General features: G+C 37.3%; 1 pseudogene; it reads left to right on the top strand.

The window, feature by feature from the left end:
• The first annotated feature begins 1452 nt into the window (after positions 1 to 1452).
• Positions 1453 to 25669, top strand: LOC149198222 (dolichyl-diphosphooligosaccharide--protein glycosyltransferase subunit STT3B pseudogene; annotated as a pseudogene).

Genomic DNA, 25669 nt, shown 5'->3' with positions numbered 1-25669 from the left:
CTGTTGAAATGGTGGTTTTCACTGGTTAGACTAGGTCTAATTACCTTTTCTCTTTCTCTATTGGCTTAAGGTATCTCTTTTAATTAACAACATATAAGAGACATCAGATCGATTATCCTTAATAACCAGTCAAGAGAATGATCCTTAAGCTGACTTTGTGGCTCAACCAAACCACTCTAAACTTTTCCTCTTTGGGAAGAGGACTTCTAAGATGCGTAAACAAGAATTAAAATGCAAAACTTAACCTATGATGCTCTTATTATAGACCTATGTCGATTGAAGAAAATAATAGTCTTTCTCTCAATCAAGAGCAAGCTAAAAGAATGGGAAAAGAAGCATGTAGGAATTGGAATTGGAATGAATGAAATAGACCAAAGAAATAGTTCATGAGATCTAATCCTTTTTAAAACAAATACAAACAACTAAATGCCTAATAAATAGTTAACAAACACTTAACTGTAAATAGCTCAAATTCCTAATAAAAATATGTATAATAACGAGAAATTTATGTCATAGTACTGAAGTACTTAAAATAAAATGCCATGTAGTAAAGAAAAACATATATCTCTAAACTGTTAGATAGCTAGGTAGCCTAAAGAAATAAATGTTTGTTCTTATACAATTTCCAGTTTTCAAGATGCATTTCTAATTAATTCTGCAAGGTAGCTTGATCATAATTTTAAATGGGCTAACAATTAACATTTAGCAATAGTTCTCAAGCCAATAAATAACTCATACAATAGAAATGTAATTGAAAACTAAAAATATTTATTTCAATAATCGATGCAAACAATATTGCCATACAACAATTACAAAAATAAACTTTATTATGAATATGAATAGAGTTACAAAACCTCAAAAGATTATAGTAGTGAAAATCCCTCGCTGCGAGCAAATCGATCTCTGTCTCTGAAGAAGACTTCAATCCCACTACGATAGTGCGAATGAGCGTTGAAACGCCTCTACAAACAGACTGAAAGCTCCTAAATTATTCTTCCTCTTCTCGTGGATTCCAACCCCTCTCTCACATTCCGAGATTGGTATTTAAGCATAGTGGAAATATTAACAGTCCCCCTCTATTTCTCAACAACTGAGTTAATTAAAACAAAAGGAAACAAAATGATTCCTTCGGTTGGAGTTTCGACCAAATGTATATGGCCATAGTTGAGAAAAATGCCCAATTTAGTTTGCTTTCTCATAAGTTTGTCCAGCTTGTTTCAAACTGATAGGTGGAATTCAACTGCTTGAACAACTTCTGTTTATTAAAAAATCCTTTTTCCACTTTGGAAATCTTGACTAGATGTATTAATTATCAGCGGCCCTATGCGCCTTCTGTCATAACAGAAAACATAGTTAATCTTATTATAGTGAGATTTTATTAAAATGGTGGAAATATAGATTAAACTATAAAATGTGTTAAAACTAGACTTATGCCCAAGAATTTATAGCTAAATGGCTTTTTTAAAATTCAATGGCTATAACAATGGACGTAGGATGATACTTGTGGCAAGCGCTCAGTGGTATCAGAGGTAAGCCCATCGAAACTTTTAATAAAGCGCACAAACAAAAAATGCCAATACGCTAATATTGGGAGGATCTTATATAGAGCGGACACGATATCTTTATAGACCAACATTTATACCATAACAGGTCTGACATATCGAAGCTTGATAGATATCAAAAGTCATAGGGGGAAGCGCATTGGGATATCGACGACGAAGAGATTATTGGAGGTTGGAGCGAGAGGTTATATCACTCTCAAAGATCGGAGATCGGAGGGATATGATTATCAAAAGTCAGAGAGGCAATGTGTATAGGCATATCAGAGCGGAATCATATCAGAGTATCAACGAAGTCATATATCGGAGGTCAAAGATGTTGGAATATCGATGATGGATGTTTATCGTAGTATCAATGAAGTGATATATCAAAGGGCGGAGCGACATGGATATCAAAGTTTTTAAAAGCTTGCTCAGTTGAAAATATCTTATAAGTGTTGACCTTGATAGGAGCGAGATTAAAGATGTGGTAGGTGGGTCCTCCGACAACCGCTTTCTGGATTGGAATTTAAATATCGGTGATTTCAAATGAATTAATCTGATATCAAAGCTTTGATATATTAATATGTGCACCATGTAAAGCTCATGAATGATTCTTTGTCTCGGGGGCTATGTATAAAATACAAATAAAATATTTATAATTGAAAATTAATTATTTAGAAAGAAACAAATTTATAAAATAAAAGGTAAAATACATTATATAAGGCCAAAGCAGTGAAAAGTATCTAATATTCAATTAGGCATCATTTACAAACCAAAAAACTAAATGAGATAAAAAAAGTAATAATAGGAAGATATGAATAGATTGAACCGATTGAAGCAATCCAAATACTCAAAATCAAATAGTAATATGACCAACCATTCAATCAAAGGGTTCCCTAGTGAGAATTAAGTGAATAGTGTTGGCGGGGGTGGAGGGGTTGTGTTTTTACCACAACAATGGTGACACACTGGGAAGAAACAATTATCTATAGAAAAATGATGAAATTCTAAGAAAAAGTATTAAGGTTAAATCAATCAAAGTGCTAGGATTCGAATTTTCAGTGAAATCCTAATAATGAATAATAGGATTTTATCATATTTTGTATTTCTAAAATTGTTTTTAAGAGTCATTTTTGGCAACAATTATTTAATTGATAACAACTTAAACTTAAAGAACAAAATCTTATCATTGTGTTTAGTAAGAAAGATGAACTCTCATTGTCATAGGTAGAGCCACTGCTGCCAGCAGGCATCCATAGCCTCGACAGGGTTACCTCTTAGCCCAAAGGAAATGTCAGTATCCCATCTATGTTTAAATATTTCAGAGGAGACATAATTCATTAATAACTCTGAAAGCCATTGTCCTAGCTTGGTAACTAGATATTGACAATGCCATTCACAAGTGTTGATAGTCATGATCAAGTCGGCTCATGATGATATCTCCTGCCTTACAAAAAATTACGATAATACATTATCCTAGTTTGGTGACCAGATACGATAATTTCATAAACATCAAGTTCCATGATCATGGTAGGCTTACTCATTACTAAGAACCCCTATTTTTCAGGTATTTTGCACAACTTTTAATTTAGACTCCATTAATTTTATCATAAATGGGGAGACAAATCTTCTCCTTAAGAGATTGGGATGACTTAGAAGAATTATAAAAATACTAAACTTGTTTGTTGTTTTTTGTTTCTTTAGCAAGAGCTGTGTAGGTTTTAACCCCTTATTGAAATTACCTGCATATGAATTCTAAAACACAGAAAATAAGTAATGCGAGAGCATAACACATAAAACACATATACACAGAGATTTTCCCCTGGATCCCAAAACTGGGACTACCAGATTGATTTTTCATTATGATCCTTTCAATGTTACAATACATATTTATACATGCCGAAGCATCCAATACCATGGACCAAAAACCATCGCGTCCAAAACCATGTGAGAAATCATGCACAAAACCATAGGTAGGTCCGCCCAAACCCCCTGTGATCCCCCTTGCTATGCAATCAACGCAACAAAGGGGGGGCTCTTCCCCCCTTCTAACCCCCGGTTAACTACGTGGGCTAGTCATGGAAGGAATATAATGAAACCCAACATTCTCCCACTTGTTGTTTTATTTCCACAGGGGGCCACTAGAGAGCTTAGTCATTTATCTAGCCCTGCAACGCCCATTGTTTCTCTACACAAAGAGAACCTCTCAGAGATCACATATTTTGTCAATGCATCTGCAGTATTCTTCAAAGTGTCCACCTTTACCAGCAACACCTTTTTGTCTTCTATCATATCCCTCACAAAGTGATACTGAACATCAATGTGCTTTGTCTTTAAATGATATGCAAGGTTCTTTGCCAAGAAAATTTCACTTTGGCTGTCACAGTCTATCCTTATAGCTCCCTGTACTAAACCCATACTTGAACACAATATCTGCAACCAAATTGCTTCCTCGCTTGCATGAGTGGCTGCCATGTATTCTGCCTCTGTAGTTGATAGTGCCACTACAGATTGTTTCTTACTCATCCAACTGACTGCACCTCCAAATAGGTTAAACACATACCCACTTGTAGATCTTCTCTGATCCAGATCTCCAGCTTAGTCTACATCCACAAAGCCACGAATATCCAACACTTTGTCCAATCCTAGTCTTCCTTGGTAGCACAAACCATAATCAGTAGTGCCATGCAAATACCTAAAAACCCGCTTCACTGTTGTCTAGTGCTCCTTCCCTGGTTTTGACATAAACCTGCTCAATACTCCCACTGCATGTGCAATGTCTGGTCTAGTATATACCATCGCATACATCAGGTTACCGACTGCACTTGCATATGGAACACGGGACATGTCCTCTTCCTCTTCTTGTGTCTTGGGACACTGTTCAACAGATAACTTTACACCTACAGTAATAGGAACCTTCACCAGTTTACTATCCTGCATATTAAACCTCTGCAATATTGTCTCGACATACTTCCTTTGGTTTAACCAGAGCTTCCTCTTTGTTCGATTTCTTTTAATTTCCATGCCCAAGATATAGTTTGTAGCACCAAGATCTTTCATGTCAAATTTGGAGGTCAAATGGGCCTTCAAATCCTAGATAATTTCTTTGTCATTTCCAACCAGAAACATATCATCCACATACAAGACCAGATAAATAACAGGGTCACCAATTAATTTAAAATACACAGAGTGATCTGCATTGCTTCTGGTGAAGCCAAGTCCTTGTATAAATGTATCAAATTTCTGATACCACATCCTTGGTGATTGTTTTAACCCATACAAAGACTTCTTTAACTTGCATACTAGTTCTTCCTTACTCTTCACCGCAAAATCTTCAGGTTGCTTCATGTAGATCTCCTCTTCTAGATCCCCTCGAAGAAATGATGTCTTCACATCCATCTGTTCTACCTCAAAACAAAAGTAGCAGCAACAGATAAAAGTAATATAATAGAAGTTACCTTAGCAACAGGAGAAAAAATTGTTGGAAATAATACTGAGAGGGGGGGGGGTGAATCAGTATTATCAAATCAGTAATACTTTTCAAAAAAACATATACGCTACTTCAGTTAAGTGAACCCGCGTGTACACGCTACTGTGTCTAAAGCAACTAGCGTATATCCAGAGATCTTATGATTTAGTTAGCTTGTCTTTAGTAAATGCATCAGAACATTATTAACCATATTAACAGTAAACAGGTGCAGTATAACAGAACAGATCATCACACAAAAGCCACACACATGAACACCATGATATAAGGTGGAAACCCAATGTGGGTGAAAACCACCTGCTGCAATTCGTCTCTTTCTTCTTTAATAAGAAACTTCTTTTACAATGTACTAGTGCAGTCATTTACCAGCACGCAGGCTACAACCTGCATAGGGCTACAACCCTCATAGCTCTTGTACTAGCTGATCCATTTACTAGTACGTAGGTGCCAACCCTATAGAAGGCTACAACTTTCACTCGTTTTCCAGCTGCTCCTGGAAGGGAGCTACAACCCCCTGGCTCTTGTACTGGCTGATATGTTTACCAGTACGTAGGTGCCGGGCTACGATCTTCCCGGGACCACGTTTCATACATTTTCATACTGGATCCATGTAACTATCACCATTGTAGTACAACCTGCATCATCAATCTCTGAATCACTCAATACTGAATCACTGTAACCCTGTCAACAACAACCAGATCCAGCTCCATCTTCAAATATCATACTTCACATTGTATACGCTACTTGGATGAACCCAACCTGCGTGTATATGCCCTTTTACCAAAACCAACCCGCGTACAGATTTGCAAACTCTAACTTATAACTCCGCAGCTATATCAGACATCTAAACATACCCAGATCATAACAATAAACATGCGTCAATAGATCTGATCTATCCACAGTCATACCACATGAAGATAATCATTCCAAGCCTTGAGATCTCGTTCCATCATTCGTCATCCTCCACATGAGTGAAACCTTGGTTCAGATCACCAACCCATAACCAGCACTTGGATCTTACACTTCCTCAGATCTTCATTACTCACACACTCTTTCACAACTTCTGGCCTAATGATCTTCTCCTTATATAGCCTTAGGCCCTTCACAATACCACGAGCCAAAACCATAGTAACACAATACCATCAACCTCAAAACGAGGGATCGACACGCCCGTCGAGACACCATGGTCCGAAACCATAGGCACAACTTCCAAGGACTAACTACCACGGACCAAAGGTACTTTTCCACATACACGCTCTTTTACTGAAGCCAACCTGCGTGTACACGCGACATGATATATAGAGAACCTGCGTATACGCGACTTGGTATATAGTGAACCTGCTTGTATATATGACTTGGGCTTAATGAACCTGCGTGTATGAACTTTCTTGGCATGTTGTACTAAGATCTGTCCTCTGATTAAGTTGCCATCACCTGTACCAACCTTTGAGCACCTGTACCAACCTCTGAGTGAGTTGCCATCAAGGACAACACTTGAATCATAATGCCAACAATCTCCCCCTTTGGACTTGATGGCAACCACCACACCAAGTCACTCTCCCCCTTTGACATCAAGGGCAAAGGGTGGACCAAGATATTTTGTTCTTTGGTATACCTTTTGCTGTCCATACTCCCCCTGAGTACTTGCTGAAATCTCAAAAATGTGCTCCCCCTTTGTGTATGCCAAAGTGCACGAATCTATCCATCCTGCTCTTGCTGAATTGTGCTGTTCATGCTCCCCTTGACTGTAGGCAAGATCTGCAAAAGATGTTCTTCAAGAAGAACAAAGACTTATACATCATAGAAGACCTTCCTATCACCAAAAGACTCAATACATACATTCATCACCCAACCTAGTGGGGATATACCAATATTGACTTATCCACCTAACCATGTGGAGATACATTAAGAGTTTACTCATGATAAGACATGAACATTACATCATTCATCCCAGGCATAGTGGGGAAACCAACATAGGCTGTTACATGACCTTGACACTATAAAAGAGATATCACAGAAGAGATACATGACATAGAGACAACAAATCTAGACCAAGACTTATGAAAGTCACAAGCAGCATCTGATACACATCTTTTTAGATCAGCAACCAAGATTTCCTTCTGAGATCCTTCTCCTGAAACCAACAACAGTTGTGTACTAGAACCAAAAAGCATCTAAATGCCAACAATGCTTTATGAGACTTTAAGCTGCTCCCCCTGAACCTGTGCCTACTGCTCCCCCTGAACCTGTGCCTGTTGCACCCCCTGAAACTGTGCCTGAAGAATTCTGGCATACCCATCTCAGACCTTCTCCAACCGGAGTCTGCCCTTGCTGATCAGAACTCCATATACGCAACTTCTCCTGTAGAAAACAACGTATGCACGCGGATATGCTTTCTGCAACACGCGTACAACATACATGCGACTTTCCCAGCATAAATCAGCGTATATACGCGAATATCCCTTACGTAACTTGTGTATACCAACTTTTCTGTAGAACAGACAAGCTTCAACAGCAGGATGAAGCATCAACTACTCCCAGCTTTTGTCTGAGATATTCAAAAGTTTCCCTGGGCAATGGTTTTGTGAGAATATCAACAACTTGTTCTTTAGAAGGAACATACTCCAGCTTGACCTTCTGCTCAAGCACTTGTTCCCGAAGAAAATGGTACTTGATTGGTATGTGCTTGGTCTTTGAGTGCATAACTGGATTCTTTGAAATGTTGATTGCACTTGTATTATCACATAAGATAGAGACTGGTGGAGTGCAAGTGATTTGAAAATCCTGCAAGGTCTGCATCGTCCAATGAAGTTGTGTGCAACAAGATGCCGCAGCCACATATTCTGCTTCAGCTGTAGATAAGGCAATTGAACTCTGTTTCTTGCTGAACCAAGATACTAATCTGGAACCCATGAAGAAAGCACCACCACTTGTGCTTTTCCTATCATCCACACTTCCGGCCCAATCTGCATCTGTGTAAGCATGAAGAGTGAGATCTGTATCTCTAGGATACCATAAGCCATAGTTTTGTGTCCCTTGAAGATATTTGAAAATTCTCTTCACTGCCTGAAGATGAGTCTCCTTTGGATTTGCCTGAAATCTCCCAACTATTCCGACTGCATGCATGATGTCTGGTCGGGTACCTGTCAAATAAAGCAAACTCCCAATCATGGATCTATAAGTTGGTTGATGAACTGCTGCTGATTCATCATTTGCACTGAGACTGCATCCTGTAACCATGGGTGTACACACTGGCTTTGATTCTTCCATGCCATACTTCTTCAAGATCTGCTTGAGGTACTTGGTTTGAGACAAGAAGATGCCTCCTTCATTTTGTTGGATTTGCAATCCAAGAAAGTATGTCAATTCTCCAAGTAGTGACATTTCGAATTCTTTCTGCATAACCAAGGCAAAGTTTTGACTCATAGTCTCTTCATTGCTGCCAAAGATAATATCATCTACATAAACAACAAGTATTAGCAATTTGTTATTTTCAACTTTTATATAGAGATTGCTATCTGCTGATCCTTTTGAAAAGCCTTGTTGGTGAAGATATTTGTCCAATCGATAGTACCAAGCCCTTGGAGCTTGTTTGAGACCATAGAGAGCCTTTTTCAATTTGCATACAAGGTTTGGATCATTCCCAAGAATGAAACCATCTGGCTGCTCAATATATACTTCTTCTTCTAAGTCTCCATTTAGAAAGGCTGATTTCACGTCCATTTGAAATACCTTGAAGTTTTGAAAGCTTGAGAGAGCAAGGAACATTCGGATGGCCTCAAGTCTTGCAACAGGAGCAAAGGTCTCTTCAAAATCTATTCCTTCTTGCTGCGCATACCCTTTACAAACAAGTCTGGCCTTGTTTCTAATTACTTCTCCATTTTCATTCAATTTATTTTTGAAGACCCATTTAGTCCCTATGACATTTTTATCTTTTGGTCTAGGAACCAATTCCCAAGTGTTGTTCTTTTTGATCTGCTCAAGTTCTTCATCCATTGCTTTGACCCAGCATTCATCTTTGCATGCCTCTTTCACACTTTGTGGTTCAGTGGAAGAGAGTAATGCCAAATAGCTTGAAGCTTCTGCAATTCTTCTTCTTGTTTGTATTCCTGCTTCTTTCTACCCCACAATCTGAGATTCTGGATGATTCTTTTGAACATATCTGGATGGAGTCTTGTCTTCTATTCTTGTCTGCTCCTCTGGTTCTTCTTGAGGTTCTTCTTCTTCTTGAGGTTCTTCTTCTTCATCATTCTGCCTTTGAGAATAGCCTTCATCTTCTTCAATGTCTTCATGATGAACTTGCCTAGGAATATATCCCTTCTCATCAACCACTACATCAATGCTGTCAACAATTCTGCCAAGTCTTTTATTGTAGCACTTGTATGCTTTGCTATGTGGAGAATAACCAAGAAGAATGCCTTCATCTGCTCTTGGTTCAAGCTTGCCAAGTTGCTCATCAGTATTCTTAATATAACATTTGCTCCCAAATATTTTGAAGTGGTTCACCGAAGGAGTCTTACCACACCAGAGCTCATGAGGAGTTTGAGTGCTATTTACTCGGACATTTGTTTTGTTGAGAATAATAACCGTAGCATGTGCAGCTTCACCCCAGAAAGTTGCAGGAGTACCTGACTCATCAAGCATAGCACGAGCCATTTGTTGGATTGTTCTGTTCATTCTTTCCACAACTCCATTTTGCTGAGGAGTTCTAGCTGTAGAGAATTCTCTTCTTATCCCATGTTCTTCACAGAAATTGAAGAATTCATTTGAGGTAAACTCCCCACCTCTGTCAGATCTGAGGCACTTAATTTTGTGTCCTGATTCATTTTCTGCCAAGGCTTTGAAGGATTTGAATTTTTCGAATGCTTCATCTTTGTGCTTCATAAGCCCTAACCAGACAAACCTGGAGAAATCGTCAATGAATAATATCAAATATTCTTCTCCTAGAGGTGTCCTTTTCCTAAATGGACCACATACATCTGTATGGACTAGCTCAAGAGGTATGATGGCTGATCCTTCCTTCTCTGGAAAGTTAGTTCTGGTTTGCTTTCCAAACTGACAAGATTTGCATATAGTGTTGTCTGGAATTTTGATATCTGGAAGACTGCGAACTGCCTGATATTTGCATGCTTTCCTTATTTGTGAAAAGCTTAGATGCCCCAACCTCCTATGCCATAGCCAGTGTTCATCATCCTTGGCCAAATAGCATTGTTGTGGTCTTTCTTCAAATATGTATAGATTATTTGGAGTCCTTCTTCCTTTGATCACTGTTTTACCTGTATCAAGATCACGAACACAACATCCATTTGATCTAAATATTACCTCTGTTCCTTGATCGCACATCTGACTGACACTCAGAAGATTATGCTTCAATCCATCAACATACAAAACATTTCCTGCTTTGACCTTCTCTTTCAATGGAGCAACACCTTTTCCTTTTATGGCTGCAGAGATATCGTTTCCAAAAGAAACTTTCTTCCCCTTTTCTAATGCGGTATATGACTCAAGCTTTTCTTTGTCCCCTGTCATATGCTTCGAACATCCGCTGTCAATGTACCATAGACTTTCTTGACCTTCTGCATAAAAGGCTATCCCACATCTTTCTGGTTGCGGTTCCTTTATTCTCCATGTTCTGACATTTGAGGTTTGTTCCTTCTGAGTTGTCTTCCAAAACCTGCTCCTGCATTCAGAATCTTCATGACCAAAGTTATTACAAATAGAGCATTCAACTTCATTTTCAAGAACCGAAAAGTTGTTATAAGTCCTTTTTATGGTTCCAGTCATTCTCCCTTGCTTTTGAGCTTCTCTAGTCATGATTGTCTTGTAGGCAACACATTGAGCTGCTTTGTGACCAAAGTTATGGCAAGAAAAGCATTGGCCATTAAAGAAACTTCTGCGATAATCAGATCTATCATCCAACCGATTGTAGCTTCTATTCACATTCATTCTTGGAGCAAGCTGGGAAGATTTTACCTGTGGCTGATTGTAGCTTCTATTTGTCCTTAAGGTAGTTTGTCCCCGAATTTCTTGATGGTCTTTATTTGTTCTTGAGGTAAACTGTCCCTGATTCACCTGATGACTTTTATTTGGCCTTTGCTCGCTTCTCCTTGCTGCATCAAGATAACTTTTAGAGGTAGAGGCTTGAGATGTTTCTCCATTATATCCCAGACCTGTCTTGATCAGAGGAGATCACTGCACATTGATAATCTCATCCAAGGTTTCAGATCCTTTGACAAATTTGAGATTAATCGCTTTTATTTTCTCAATCTCCTTTCTAAGACAAACAATCTCACATTCCAATTTTTCAAGATGTTTTTCCTTTTCAGCTAGTTGACATTGTAGAGAATCAATAATAGCACTCTTCTCTTCTAAGCAAACCTTGAGATCATTCATTTCTTCATAAAAACCTTCTACATCTATAGCATCCATGTAATCATCATCTTCAAAAGCCATTAGAAGTTTATATCTATAACCTTGTTCATCTTCGTCACTATTTGAAAGACCATCACTATCTTCATGAGTGTAATAGATTTTCTTCTTTTCATTCTGTTTCTTGTTCCATTTAACAGGTTCCTTTCCCTTGTCATTCTTATCTTTGTGAGGACATTTGGCAGCATAATGACCTACTCTTCCACAAGCAAAGCATTTAAAAGGTAACTTACCTCTGAACCTTCCAGAACCCCTTTGAAGATTTCTGACAAAATTTGATTCTTCTTCTTCATCTTCTGGCACGTGACTTGCTTCATAATAATCTTCTTTGCCCGAAGCCTTGAAAGCAGCTTCTCTTCTGTCTGATGGACCTCCTTTTCTCATTTCATAAGCAGTTAGAATTCCGTGAAGCTGAGACATAGTAAGAATTCGTAGATTTTCCTTTTCTTCTATTGCAGACACTTTAGATTCAAATTTGGGGGACAATGATCTTAGAACCTTTTCAACCACAATAGCCTCTTTTATTTCTTCACCCAAGTTTTTCATGCAATTAACAATCTCATCTACCCTAAGGAAATAGTTAGCCACACTTTCATCATTATATATTCTGAGAGTCTCATACTTAATCCTGAGAATTTGAAGTTTAGCACGCTTTACCTGTTCGTCTCCTTCATAGCTCGTGACAATTTTGTCCCATATTTCTTTTGCGGATTTATAGTGCATTACCTTCATGAATTCCGATTGGGATATACACCCTAGAAGGGTACTGACTGCTTTTACATTTGTTTCATACTTCTTTTTCTCGGCCGCATCTGTAGGAGTAGCTGAAGGAAAAGCGTAGCTTGTCTCTACAATGTCCCAAACTTCTGTACCAAGAGATTGAAGATAGGCAGTAACTCTTACCTTCCAATAATTGAAGTTTGTCCCATCAAAAACCGGTGGCCTGATTGATGCTTCTCTCTCATAGTTGCTCATGATGAACGATCTACCTTCAAGCGATCAAGCTTCTCTGAAGAACCTGGCTCTGATACCAATTGTTGGAAATAATACTGAGAGGGGGGGGGTGAATCAGTATTATCAGATCAGTAATACTTTTCAAAAAAACATATACGCTACTTCAGTTAAGTGAACCCGCGTGTACACGCTACTGTGTCTAAAGCAACTAGCGTATATCCAGAGATCTTATGATTTAGTTAGCTTGTCTTCAGTAAATGCATCAGAACATTATTAACCATATTAACAGTAAACAGGTGCAGTATAACAGAACAGATCATCACACAAAAGCCACACACATGAACACCATGATATAAGGTGGAAACCCAATGTGGGTGAAAACCACCTGCTGCAATTCGTCTCTTTCTTCTTTAATAAGAAACTTCTTTTACAATGTACTAGTGCAGTCATTTACCAGCACGCAGGCTACAACCTGCAGAGGGCTACAACCCTCATAGCTCTTGTACTAGCTGATCCATTTACTAGTACGTAGGTGCCAACCCTACAGAAGGCTACAACTTTCACTCGTTTTCCAGCTGCTCCTGGAAGGGAGCTACAACCCCCTAGCTCTTGTACTGGCTGATATGTTTACCAGTATGTAGGTGCCGGCCTACGATCTTCCCGGGACCACGTTTCATACATTTTCATACTGGATCCATGTAACTATCACCATTGTAGTACAACCTGCATCATCAATCTCTGAATCACCCAATACTGAATCACTGTAACCCTGTCAACAACAACCAGACAACATAACAACAACCAGATCCAGCTCCATCTTCAAATATCATACTTCACATTGTATACGCTACTTGGATGAACCCAACCTGCGTGTATACGCCCTTTTACCAAAACCAACCCGCGTACAGATCTGCAAACTCTAACTTATAACTCCGCAGCTATATCAGACATCTAAACATACCCAGATCATAACAATAAACATGCGTCAATAGATCTGATCTATCCACAGTCATACCACATGAAGATAATCATTCCAAGCCTTGAGATCTCGTTCCATCATTCATCATCCTCCACATGAGTGAAACCTTGGTTCAGATCACCAACCCATAACCAGCGCTTGGATCTTACACTTCCTCAGATCTTCATTACTCACACACTCTTTCACAACTTCTTGCCTAATGATCTTCTCCTTATATAGCCTTAGGCCCTTCACAATACCACGAGCCAAAACCATAGTAACACAATACCATCAACCTCAAAACGAGGGATCGACACGCCCGTCGAGACACCATGGTCCGAAACCATAGGCACAACTTCCAAGGACTAACTACCACGGACCAAAGGTACTTTTCCACATACACGCTCTTTTACTGAAGCCAACCTGCGTGTACACGCGACATGATATATAGAGAACCTGCATATACGCGACTTGGTATATAGTGAACCTGCTTGTATACGCGACTTGGGCTTAACAAACCTGCGTGTATGAACTTTCTTGGCATGCTGTACTAAGATCTGTCCTCTGATTAAGTTGCCATCACCTGTACCAACCTCTGAGCACCTGTACCAACCTCTGAGTGAGTTGCCATCAAGGACAACACTTGAATCACACTGCCAACAAAAATATCACCAAAATCAATTCCCGGCACCTAGGAATAACATTTTGCTACCAACTGAGCTTTGTATTTCTCCACTTTTCCTTCTCCATTTGTCTTCTTCTTGAACACCCATTTGCTGCCAATGGGTTTTCTTCCAGCCGAAAACTCCACCTGATCCTAAGCCTCATTTTTGTGCAAAGATGCCATTTCATCAACCATGGCCTCTTTCCAGAGTTTTCCATCCTATAAATCTACTACTTCCTTCACAGTTCTGGGATCATCATCAGTAATAGATAAAGCAAAATTTGAATAGAAAGCAGATGGAATATAATTTTCTGGCTGCCTTCTTTCTCGAACTGATCTTCTCACACCCGGAGTTTGTGGCTCTTCATCTTCTGATTCCTCCTCTGCTGTAGAGTCTGATTCTTCCTCCTTCAGCTCCAACTCTATCTTCTGAGGTTCCTTTGGTTAGACTTCATGTTTAATAACATCTTTCACCTCTCTAAACACCACATCTCAGCTATACACAACCTTCCTTGTTATTGGGTTCCAAATCTTATAGCCCTTTAAACCATCCTTATACCCAATAAAGATGCACTTTTTAGATTTACTATCCAACTTGGTTCTTTTCTCCTTTGGAACATGTACATATGCATCATATCCAAATACCCTCAGATGTGAAAGAGAAGGTTTCTTACCAGTCCATACCTCTTGTCGAGTCTTATCTTCCAACGCTGATGAAGGTGATTTGTTGACTAGGTAACATGTTGTCTCCACTGCCTCTGCCCAGAATTCCTGTCCTAACCCAACACCACTGAGCATGCTTCTTGCCCTTTCCATCAACGTCTTTTTCATTCTTTCTGCAACTCTATTTTGCTCACGTGTGTATGGAGTAGTCTTCTGCCGTGCTATACCACACTTCTTATAGAATTCTTCAAATTCCTTACTATAAAACTCTCCATCGTTATCTTTCCTCAACACCTTTATCTTCTTCTCTGTCTGGTTTTCTGCCACAGCCTTAAATTCTCTAAACCTGTCAAAGACTTCAGATTTATTCTTAAGTAAATATATCCATGTATTCCTTGAGAAGCCATCTATAAATGATACATAGTACACAGACTTACCCAGTGATGGAACCTTCACAGGTCCAAACACATCACTGTGCACAAGTTCTAATATCTGTTTCGCCCTCTTACTACCAGAGGGGAAACTCACTCGATTCTGCTTCCCATATACACAATTTTCACAGAAATCAAAATCCAGAGAGCTATTACTCATACCTTCTACCATACCTTTACCATGAAGTATTCGAAGGCCCTTCTCTCCAATATGTCCAAGCCTTTGATGCCATAGCATGGTCTTCTCTCCAGAGACCACTAGATTTTCTGCTCCACTTTCAGGAACCACAGAACTATTACACCCATCAATAACAGTGTTACCTTGTAGCTTGTACAGAGTTCCAATCCTAACTCCCCGCATCAATACCAGTGCTCCCTGAACCATTTTGCGGGTATCTTTCTCGAACACTGTTTTTACACCTACATCATCCAACTTGCTTACGGAAATTAGATTTCTGGCCAATGTAGGAATATGCAAAACATCCGGAAGTATTTTAACCCTTCCACCTTGCAACTTCAACTTTACTTTTTTGTGACCAATGATTCTAGCCTTCCTGTTATCCCCCAAGAAGACATCACCACCATCAAATTTCTCATACTCGCAGAACCACTCTTTATGGGGAGTGAAGTGAAAGGATGCACCTGAGTCAATCAACCATGCCTCACGATCTACATGTGTAGTTGAAGAAGCCAAGTACACATCCCCACCTTCATCTGAGGTGGTTTTCGCCTCTGCAGAAGGAGCATCATCAGATCCCTTTCCTTTGTCAGGAGCTTTAGATTTACAATCCCTTTTGTAGTTCCCTTCCTTTCCGCATTTCCAACGCACCACCTTTTAGAAGTTTTCCTGGAGATTTAGATCTCCCACTCGATGACTTATTTTTGTTTCTGTTCTGGGACTGTCCTCGTATATACAAGGCATCACCATTCTGGCTCTCCATATTTTTCCGTCTCATCTCCTTCATCAGCAAGGATGAGACTATTTCATCAAACTGCAAGGCAGTTGCATTGCTACCTATTGCAATAACTAGACTATCCCACGAATATGGTAGAGAACACAACAAACTGATGCACTTTATCTTCATCTGAAATTTTAAGATCTGTTGGGTCTTGAAATTGTCATTCATTTCCATTACACTTTCACTATTATGTCCATTATATCACCTCCATTTCACTACCATGTCACTACATTCATCTCACTTTCATTATCATTGGGTCACATTTATGTTTTTCCAAACTTTATTAATTCTTAGCCTTTTAAAGTGAATTTGCGTTTAAAAATTAGAAAATAATGTGCACATGCTTATACCTAACAAGTGGGTTGAGATTGTTGACATGTGTAGGTCAAAAGGAGGCTTCTAGAAGACCTTTATGTGGCACCCTATGACCAAATTCGAATTTGAGTGGAGAGGATAATGGGATCATGAGGATATGTGTGACATTTCCTATTTGTATTGAAACTCTAAGAAGACATGTGTCTTATCATTTCCTATTTTGATTAGGACTCTAGAGGTAGAGGGAGAGATTCATGGACTCTCATTAATGAGATGACTTCTCATCTTTTTGTATAAATAGGAGATCTCTCTCCTTCATTTGGTAGCTTTTTAGTCTTGGAAGTTTTGGAAATCTTTGGAGAGCTTTGTTGTACTTTGTAATTTTGAAGAATTTGAATACAGCTTTGATGTTCTCAACATGGAAGGAGATGTGAAGTAGATGTCATGGAACATATTAGAATGTAAGGTAGAGTAGATTTTATTTTGTAGTTTTGATTTGATTTCATTCAAGTATGTCATTTTATTGTTTTCAAGTTTAATAGTTTAGATTTTCCATTCATGCAAGTGTGTTCAACTGGTTGATTGTAGATTTATCTAACTGTGTAATCTATGCTTAAGAAAATAGTCCAAGGAAGTATTTCCCAATTGGTGATTGGAGCATTAGAGCACACAGTAGATTAGTTTTCCTTTACATGTTTTGTATTTGCTTTCCATTTCAATTTCATTAGAATAGTCACTCATTACATAAACAAATATTTCCGGAGCCTTTAGTTGATGACTGATCTTCAAGCTAATTGGCGAAATATTGAGTTTATGAATGAGATTTTCTTGCTGTTTAGTACCTTTTCTTTCTTAATATAGTCACTCATGTTATAAGCAAATATTTCTGGAGCCTTTAGTTGATGACTGATCTTCAAGCTAATTGGCGAAGTGTTATGTTTATAAATGAGTTTACTTGTTGTTCATTAGTTTAGAGTTAGATAGTTTAATGTCATTTTCTCGTGTTATAAGCTAATATTTCCGGAGCCTTTAGTTGATGACTGATCTTCAAGCTAATTGGCGAAGTGTTATGTTTATAGATGAGATTACTTGTTGATCATTAGTTTAAAGTCAGTTTCAGTTTTATTTTTGCCTTTAGATTAATTGCAGTAGTTTTATTTTTGCTTTCTTGGACTTCATTTAGCTGTTATCATTTTTGCTTTCATTTCATAGACATTTTGCCGGCTTAGATTAATCTAATTGTTCAAAGTTTTGATTTGTTTCATTTTCTCCTTTCTTTAGAAATTAGATTCTAACATTAGAAGTCATTAGATTTAATTGTCCATTAACATTTAGAGATTTCACCTAGAAGCATATCTTTTCTTTCTTAGATTAATTTCCTTAAGCATAAGAAACAAAACCCCCAAAAACAACATAAACTATAAAACAACGAAGTAAGAAAAAGGGTTAACTAAGCACATATGGTGCACCACACTTCATCAGTTTATGATACATGGATTGTTAATTTATGTAGAGCAATTTAAGACGTTAAATTGACTAGATAATGTCAACAGATAATAACTGACTTACCACAATGTTAAATGCGTTCAGATGTTTTGTCACCGAGTCTCCATCTTTCATCCTCAGGTTATACAACTTTTTCTGTAGGAACAATTTATTCACCAAAGACTTAGATTGGTACAAAGTCCCTAACTTGTCCCACAAAGCCTTCGCCATAGCTTCCCCTGATACATTCAACAATACTAAATTTGAGACACACAATTGTATTGTGCTCTTAGCCTTCCGATCCAACTTCTTCCATTCTTCATCGGACACTCCCGTTGGTTTAGTACCTGGATCTACTGTGACCCACTGATATTTATCCACCAACAGATCCTCCATCTTGAGTTTCCATAACTCAAAACTCTGACCATTAAATTTCTCAATCTCTATCTTTCCACTGCTCACCATCTTCTTTCACCACCAGAATCGATCCCACAGATCTCCCACTGAACAGGGTCTACCACAGGCCCGAGTGAAACCCCTCAGCAACAAAGGCATCCCCTTGAAGCCAAAATAGCTTTGATACCAAATGTAGGTTTTAACCCCGTACAGAAATTACCTGTATACGAATTCTAAAACACAGAAAATAAACAATGCAAGAGCATAACACATAAAACACATATACACAGAGATTTTCCCCTGGATCCCGAAACCGGGACTACCAGATTGATTTTTCATTATGATCCTTTCAATGTTACAATACATATTTATACATGCCGAAGCATCCAATACCATGGACCGAAAACCATCACGTCCAAAACCATGTGCGAAATCATGCATAAAACCATAGGTAGGTCCACCCAACCTAATATAGCGTCCAAAATCAAAATTTTCCAAGGCGCTGCCCCGGACCCCATAGAGTGGGGTTACCTGCACCCCTCAAACCCCCTGTGATCCCCTTCGCTACGCAATCGGCGCAACGAAGGGGGGGCTCCGCCCCCCTTCTACCCCCCTAGTTAACTACGTGGGCTAGTCGTGGAAAGAGCATAACACAACCCAACAAGATGTTTATAATCTAATTTGTTGCAAAAACATAATTATCTATTATATAATAAAGTTAGAGATCATCAAAATGATAAAGAAAAACAACATAATAAGAGTTTCAAATATGAATCTTAAAAAATAGAATTTTGATCATTATTTTGATGTTCTTCCTTTTACCAATGAATTTCATTAAATACGAGTAAATATTTCCCATGTATCAAACCGAAGATGGGTGGAAAATTCCATCCAACTAAAAGGTTGGTAATATCGCCAAAATCACACACAAGGGGATTTTCAAAAGGAAACAAAATGTGATGTCGTGGAATCAAATCGAAAAGAAAGAGCAAAGAGAAATGCAAACCAAACTAAAATAAAGCAAATCATTACAAGAAAAATCATGAAATAGGCATAAATAAAATAAGATAAAATTAATATCTTGACATAAGGAATTTAAGATCTTGTTATGCATTTGTCAAGTCAAAAATTCTCTGGAAGTTCAGGACCCGAAAAACTACTAAAAATAGTAAATCTTGAAATGAACAAGGAAACATATGAAACTGACTCGGGGGTCTAGGTGGAATAGGAAGGTAGCCACCAATATCCACCTAGATCATTCCTTCCCCCTTAGGAAGAAATGGTCCCCATTGCGTGCAGAATCTCCATGAGGTGAGGAAATTTTTGTTAAACCTGGTCCCTCGTGAACCATTTTCCCTGGTGAAGGAGTTGGCCTGCTTTGACAACTCGATATAGATGTATCCTCTGTTGGCGAGTGTTCTTGATCTGTGTGTCCATGATCTAATCAGTTGTGGCCTATTCCATGTAGTTCGATTTGAGCTCTGTTGGTGTTAGTTGTTCTGCAATGTTAGATGTGTCCAACAATGGTGGAAAGTATGGCCAAAGGCAATCTACATTGAACATTGGGTGTAGACCAAGGAACGATGAGATGCTGAGCTTGAAGGAATTATCACTGTGTTTTAGCTGTTGCAACAACCTGTTGAGTCACGAAAGGGGTATGCAGTTACTATTAATCTCATCATCCTTTTTCCTTTATTATTATCTTTTCTATATATTAATGCATTAATCTATTGAGGAATTATGGTAAGAAATGAAGGAATTATTTGCAATTACAATTTAGCTAACTTTTACCCTTCTTTATGCATGAAAACAACAAAAGGGACAATTGTTGTTCCCTAACAAAGGAACAGCAAAAACCAACAAGCAAAGGAAGGAATGCGGCGGTTGCGGACAAGGCTAAAGGCAAATCAGAAGGATCAGCGCGAGAAAGGAAAGGATGTTTGAAGTTAGAAATCAGTTGCGAATCCCTCAAGATCGGGAGATCTTGAGGGATCGCATTTACCATTTATCTTTTACCCTTTCTGATTATAAAAGGAGACGATTGTAAGAAGAAGGGGAATCTCTGTTGTTATTGAAATTGTAATTTTAATTACAGACTCTCGCTATTGAGAGAACACAGTTATATTGTAATGTTACTTACATTCGATGATTAATACATAATTGAAGTTGCTATTCCCTCACGTTATTTGAAGTAACTTAGCAGTGTTTGCTGGTGGCTAAGGGCCCAACCTCTGATGGATTTACTACTTTCTTTGTGCCATACATTTCTGATTCACGCAAGTGCGATGGTTTGATAGTTTTATTGCTTTATGTGATTTTATCTCCTTTGCTGGTTATTGTTTTATTGTATTGACAGTACTTCTTTGCTTTATATGATTTACAACGCTGTCGTTTGATTCAGTTTACCTCCATTGCAGATTGAGTTCCTTGCGAATTGATTTAATCAACTGTAAAGAGTTTAATTATTGTTATTGGACTCTCAGATTGATATCATTTCTATTTGGATTATTTAATGAAGATTGAGTTTGACTTAGATTAAATCAGTTAAGAAGAGATGAGTTATTACTACTGTGCTCTCAACTGATGCTGTTGTTACCTGAATTGCTATAAGATTTGATTTTGTTAGAGGATTGAGTTTTTCTTTAATTGCAATTGGAGTTTATTATATGCATCCGTTAACTCTTGTATTTAAAGATCTATACTGCAATATAGGAAACATTACTCTATGAATTAATAGCAGCCACATACTGTGTACACTCTTGAAATAAAAGGACTTGCCTGGGTTGATGATTAATGTGGGATAATTAGGGGTTCTAAAAGGCACCTTTTATCAGTCAACACAACCCCTCCAAAAATTCCTAAATCCTTAAATTTTTCGGAGCCCCTGTATCATGCAATATTTCCTACACCTTTGGGATCTGTTCAAAATCTCGCCAGACCAGAAGAGCCTCACAAGAACCTAATTTTTCCTGCTAAGTGAAGCTAAGTTGCAAAAACATGTTTAAGCAAGTCAGTTGCATCTTCAAAATGTGACTCTGTCAAACATTTACGAACCTTGCGACTATTGCGACCCGTGCAACCCACAAGTCACTAAGTCGCAAAGGTCGCAAGGGTCGGAAGCAATTCCCGTTAAGACCAAGTGACCCTTGCGACCTTGCGACCAACAAGTGGCAAGGTCACATAGGTCACATTGGTCACACTTGACACTCGACCATGTCAAATAATATTTTGGATCAATCATGTCAAATAAAATACAATAGTGACAAACTTAAAACAATCATGCACTACCTTTCCTCTAGTCATTTTGTTTTCTCTCCTCAACTTGGGTCTTTAGTTAAGATGGATCTATGTTAGTTCTTAGTAATATTATTTATATTATATATATTTCATATCTTTATATATAAAAATATTCTCATTTTAATTTTACTAAAACATTGATTTAATTTTTATGGGAATATTTTTAGTAGTTGTGAGGATAGAGGGTTTAGATATATCTCAAAAGTAATGATAACCCTTTTCCTTTAGATTTAATTAGTTTTTTTTTATAAAATATTTTGATTGTGAAATAAGTTGTGTGTTTTTTATAAGTCATGGTATTGGCCTATGGTATTTTAAAAAATCCCATTTACATGTTAACAATATCCATGGTAAAGTTGGGGGAACATTCGTGGTTAAAAATCGTGTCATATTGTTATAAAATATTTTGATTGTGAAATAAGTTATGGTTTTTGGGCATGTGGTATTAATAAGTCATGGTATGGTAACAAAAGTCATTCACAAGTTAATAACAAAATAAAAATATAACAAATTGACTTTGACTTTGACTTTTTATTTTAATTGAGCCAACTTTTAAATATTTACATGCTTTGGTTTTATATTACTTTTTTTAATTAATTTTAATTTTTTAATAATTTAGGTGACATTGACATTAGATTAAATTTGTTAAATGTTAAACATTTACATTGACATCCACCCCATACTTGGCTATATAACGCAATAAAGATGTTATTTTAATTTAATGGATGAAAAAGAATTATCATTTATAAATATTTTCTTAATGGAAGAGTAATTATTTTATTTTATATTATAAAAGATGTGAAGTTATTTGATTTTATAATAAATTTATAATTAGTTGTTAACATTCGATAATACAAAAAATTAGAGTTTTATTGATGGGACAAAGAAACTATATTTTATTGAGGTTATGAGACATACATGTGCACATTGTATCTATGATTTGGAAGTTCATCATCATACCTTTACAAGGTTTACAAGTCATTTCAAGTGCTATCGACCTCCAATGATGTTAGGAAACTTCTATCACACCTAGAAGGCTACCTTTTGGTGGAATAGGGAATAGCGTGAAGGAGTCTCATTGGTCCAAACATGGTTTTCAAAGGCAAATCATTCGAAGAATGTCTAGTTGTGTCAATGTGTGTTTCTTTCAATGGTGTAGGCCTTAAGAGTTTGTCATAGATTTATGGCTTAAATATGCAATAATACCAAGCTAAGTAATGATATCAAATCGTTAGGCATTTTTTAATTGTTGGATAATTGTTGAGATAATCCTTCAACCACTTCCTCTTGAATGAATAAGTAGTAGTTATATCTTACAACAAACTCCAATATCTATTAAGGAAAGACACACTATTGTATTAAGCGAACTTGAGCTAATATTGAATATCTTCTTCAAGATTGTTTCATTCATTCTTCTTTGTTTATAGTTAGTATGCCTAGTCTTCCATCCAATTTCAATATGAATCTCATGACAATTTTCTCTTTTTTTAGCACTATCAAATTTCTTCTATTTCATATAGTAGATAGGTCATTTTAATGTGTTAGCTTATTGTTGATCCAAATGGAAAGTGGTAATCACCAATTATATTGAATGATGTAGCTCAAAAAGACACCAAAAATACAATAAATAATGGCCTTCACCTTTAAAAAAGATGGATTCATCCACCATGATGTAGTTGTAACGATTTTTCTCAATTAATAAAAGAATATATTTCTTTTCATGGGTTGTGATGAATTCAATGTCTGTATTTTTTTATTAATGGTTTTGAATAATCGTTTCAAGAAATATTTTGTGATCTCTCCTCTCTCTCATCATTCAAGCATCCCAAAAATTAAACCCCGAGATCTAGATGAGTGGTTTCAGAGCAGGTTACGACTTTGTGGTAGTTCGGGTTTAATAAGGGTTTCTAGCTTCCCAAAACTTAAACACTAAGCTCAGGATGATTGGTTTTAGAGTAGATCACGACTCTATGGAAATTGGGGTTTTATAAGGGTTTCTAGGGTGCACCTGCTAGCTTCTTGCCATAAATTGTCCCATCTATAGCTTTTTGGATACCCTTTGTCAAGAATACTCTCAGTTGCTTCTTGCCATCACATGGCTTGCCTCCAAACTTACAGAACCAAAGTTTCACATATGAAACCATGCACACGAGATTCATTTAGTAAAAACCCTAGCAAACTCAAGAATAGTTGTGATTAATGTAGTAATGTAATGACTAGGAAATTTACAATAGAATTGAACTCTGTAATGGCACCTCAAAGCCTAAAGATTGAAACCCTGTAACTCTTCTTGAGGAATTTTAGGCTCAAAACAAAAAACAAGGAGTTATTATTGTAGATGGGGATTCTTTATTTGGTAAATTTCATCACATTTATAATGATATTATTCAGTGTGCTTCTCTACAAAAGAATGATCCACGAGTTCGATTCCTATTTCAACTACATAACCACTTTGTACTTGATGGAAAAAGGTTTCTATGAAATCTAGAATTGGTTTGATTTGAGAGATGGTATCCCTTGGGTGGAATCATTGGATGAACCCTTTACCCTGATATTATGGTGACTTCCTCTTATTTATTGGACTCTCATATTTCTTTGCTTTGCAATGAACATAAGAAAAGTTTTTGTGTTGATGGCACCCTTTTTTTCGTCAAATACCACTCTGGTTTGTTTTTTTTTTCGGTAAGGAGATTTTGGATTCTGGTACCAAACTTTCAGCAGCAGCAACTTTGATTTCCATTAGTCCCTAATATATTTCTTAGTCTTTTTTTGGATGTATGATAATGAAGGGGTGGTGATATTTTCCCTACTTTTAACTTTCTACTTGTTTGTGAAGGTTGTCAACAGTAGATCCCTGGCCTAGTCAGTAGTCTCATATTTCACTTAATTTTATATGATCTATGTGGGGAGGTTATATTTTCATCATCAATTAATTCCTATCTATGTTGTGGCTCTTCTCACGACCAAGAGATATTCATTACGATTATACATCGCATATAATTGCATGTACATCTCGGGAATGCTTTGTGCGATGAAGATCTAATTTGTAGGATTTAATAAACATGTTTAGTATGGCGAACACATGGATGCCATGGGATTATTCTTCTTGTTGTAAGTATTTTACTTTGTATACTAGGTTAAACATCACCTAGATGACCCAAAACTCTTTCAAGCCTTTTTGAAGATAACTCTGAGTAACACAGTAGGAGTAGGGCACTTAACACTTGGACTTGGAATGACATCATATATCTCCTTGGATTGGGTCTTTCGACTCCCTTATTGATCCAACATATGTAAAATATTATATACCAATCATTTCCTCTGTCTAAGAGCATTACCCAATAGCTTGATCATCATTTATGTTTGAGTTTGACATCTTGCTTTTCTTCTTCCCAACAAGGCTCTACTTTTGTTTCAGAATATTGACAGATGATGCTATTTTTGTTGTACTATATGGTCTTACTAGTTTATATTTTGTAGGATTGATGGTTCATCTAATCCTTGTTGTAGCTACATTTATGTGTCTTATTAATGCTATAGTAATATTTTCACCTATGAAAAACGGAGGAAACACTTGGCCACTTTGGTTCACAGTAAGCTTAATTCTGCATCTACGACTACCCATAAAGGCTCAAGTAATTTAAAGGCACCTGCGAAGGTTTCTACAAATCAAGGATTGTCAATATAGAGAAAGGGTACAAGAACCATATTCTTAGGTGTACCTTACTTACTTACGAGATATGTCAGGCACTGCACCTAGGTGACATCAAAGGCATATTCATCTCCCTTTATTAGTCTTGTTGTTAGGGGTACCCACGGTGAAAGGGTTATCTTTAATGACAAGAGTGACGCATACTTATGGATATACAAAAATAACCCTCTTGATGTGAAGATAAACTCATGATGGGACTATAGATATTAAATCGCAACAATGGGAAACAAAATTATTATTATTGACAATAGTACATGGAACAATACACACATTGCCATTGTTTTTATATTTTGTGATTTCTCTCCTCTCTCTCGGCATTCAAGCCTCTTGTATCTTAGCCCCGAAGATCTAGATCAATTATTTACGGTTTTCTTATAA

The sequence above is a fragment of the Pinus tabuliformis genome, chromosome 2_2, assembly GCF_031772625.1.
Source record: "Pinus tabuliformis cultivar Carrire ecotype Pingquan chromosome 2_2, CPIR1, whole genome shotgun sequence".
NCBI classification, from domain to species: Eukaryota; Viridiplantae; Streptophyta; class Pinopsida; order Pinales; family Pinaceae; genus Pinus; species Pinus tabuliformis.
Note: the sequence above shows the minus strand (reverse complement) of the source record. Positions and strands in the feature narration are given on the sequence as shown.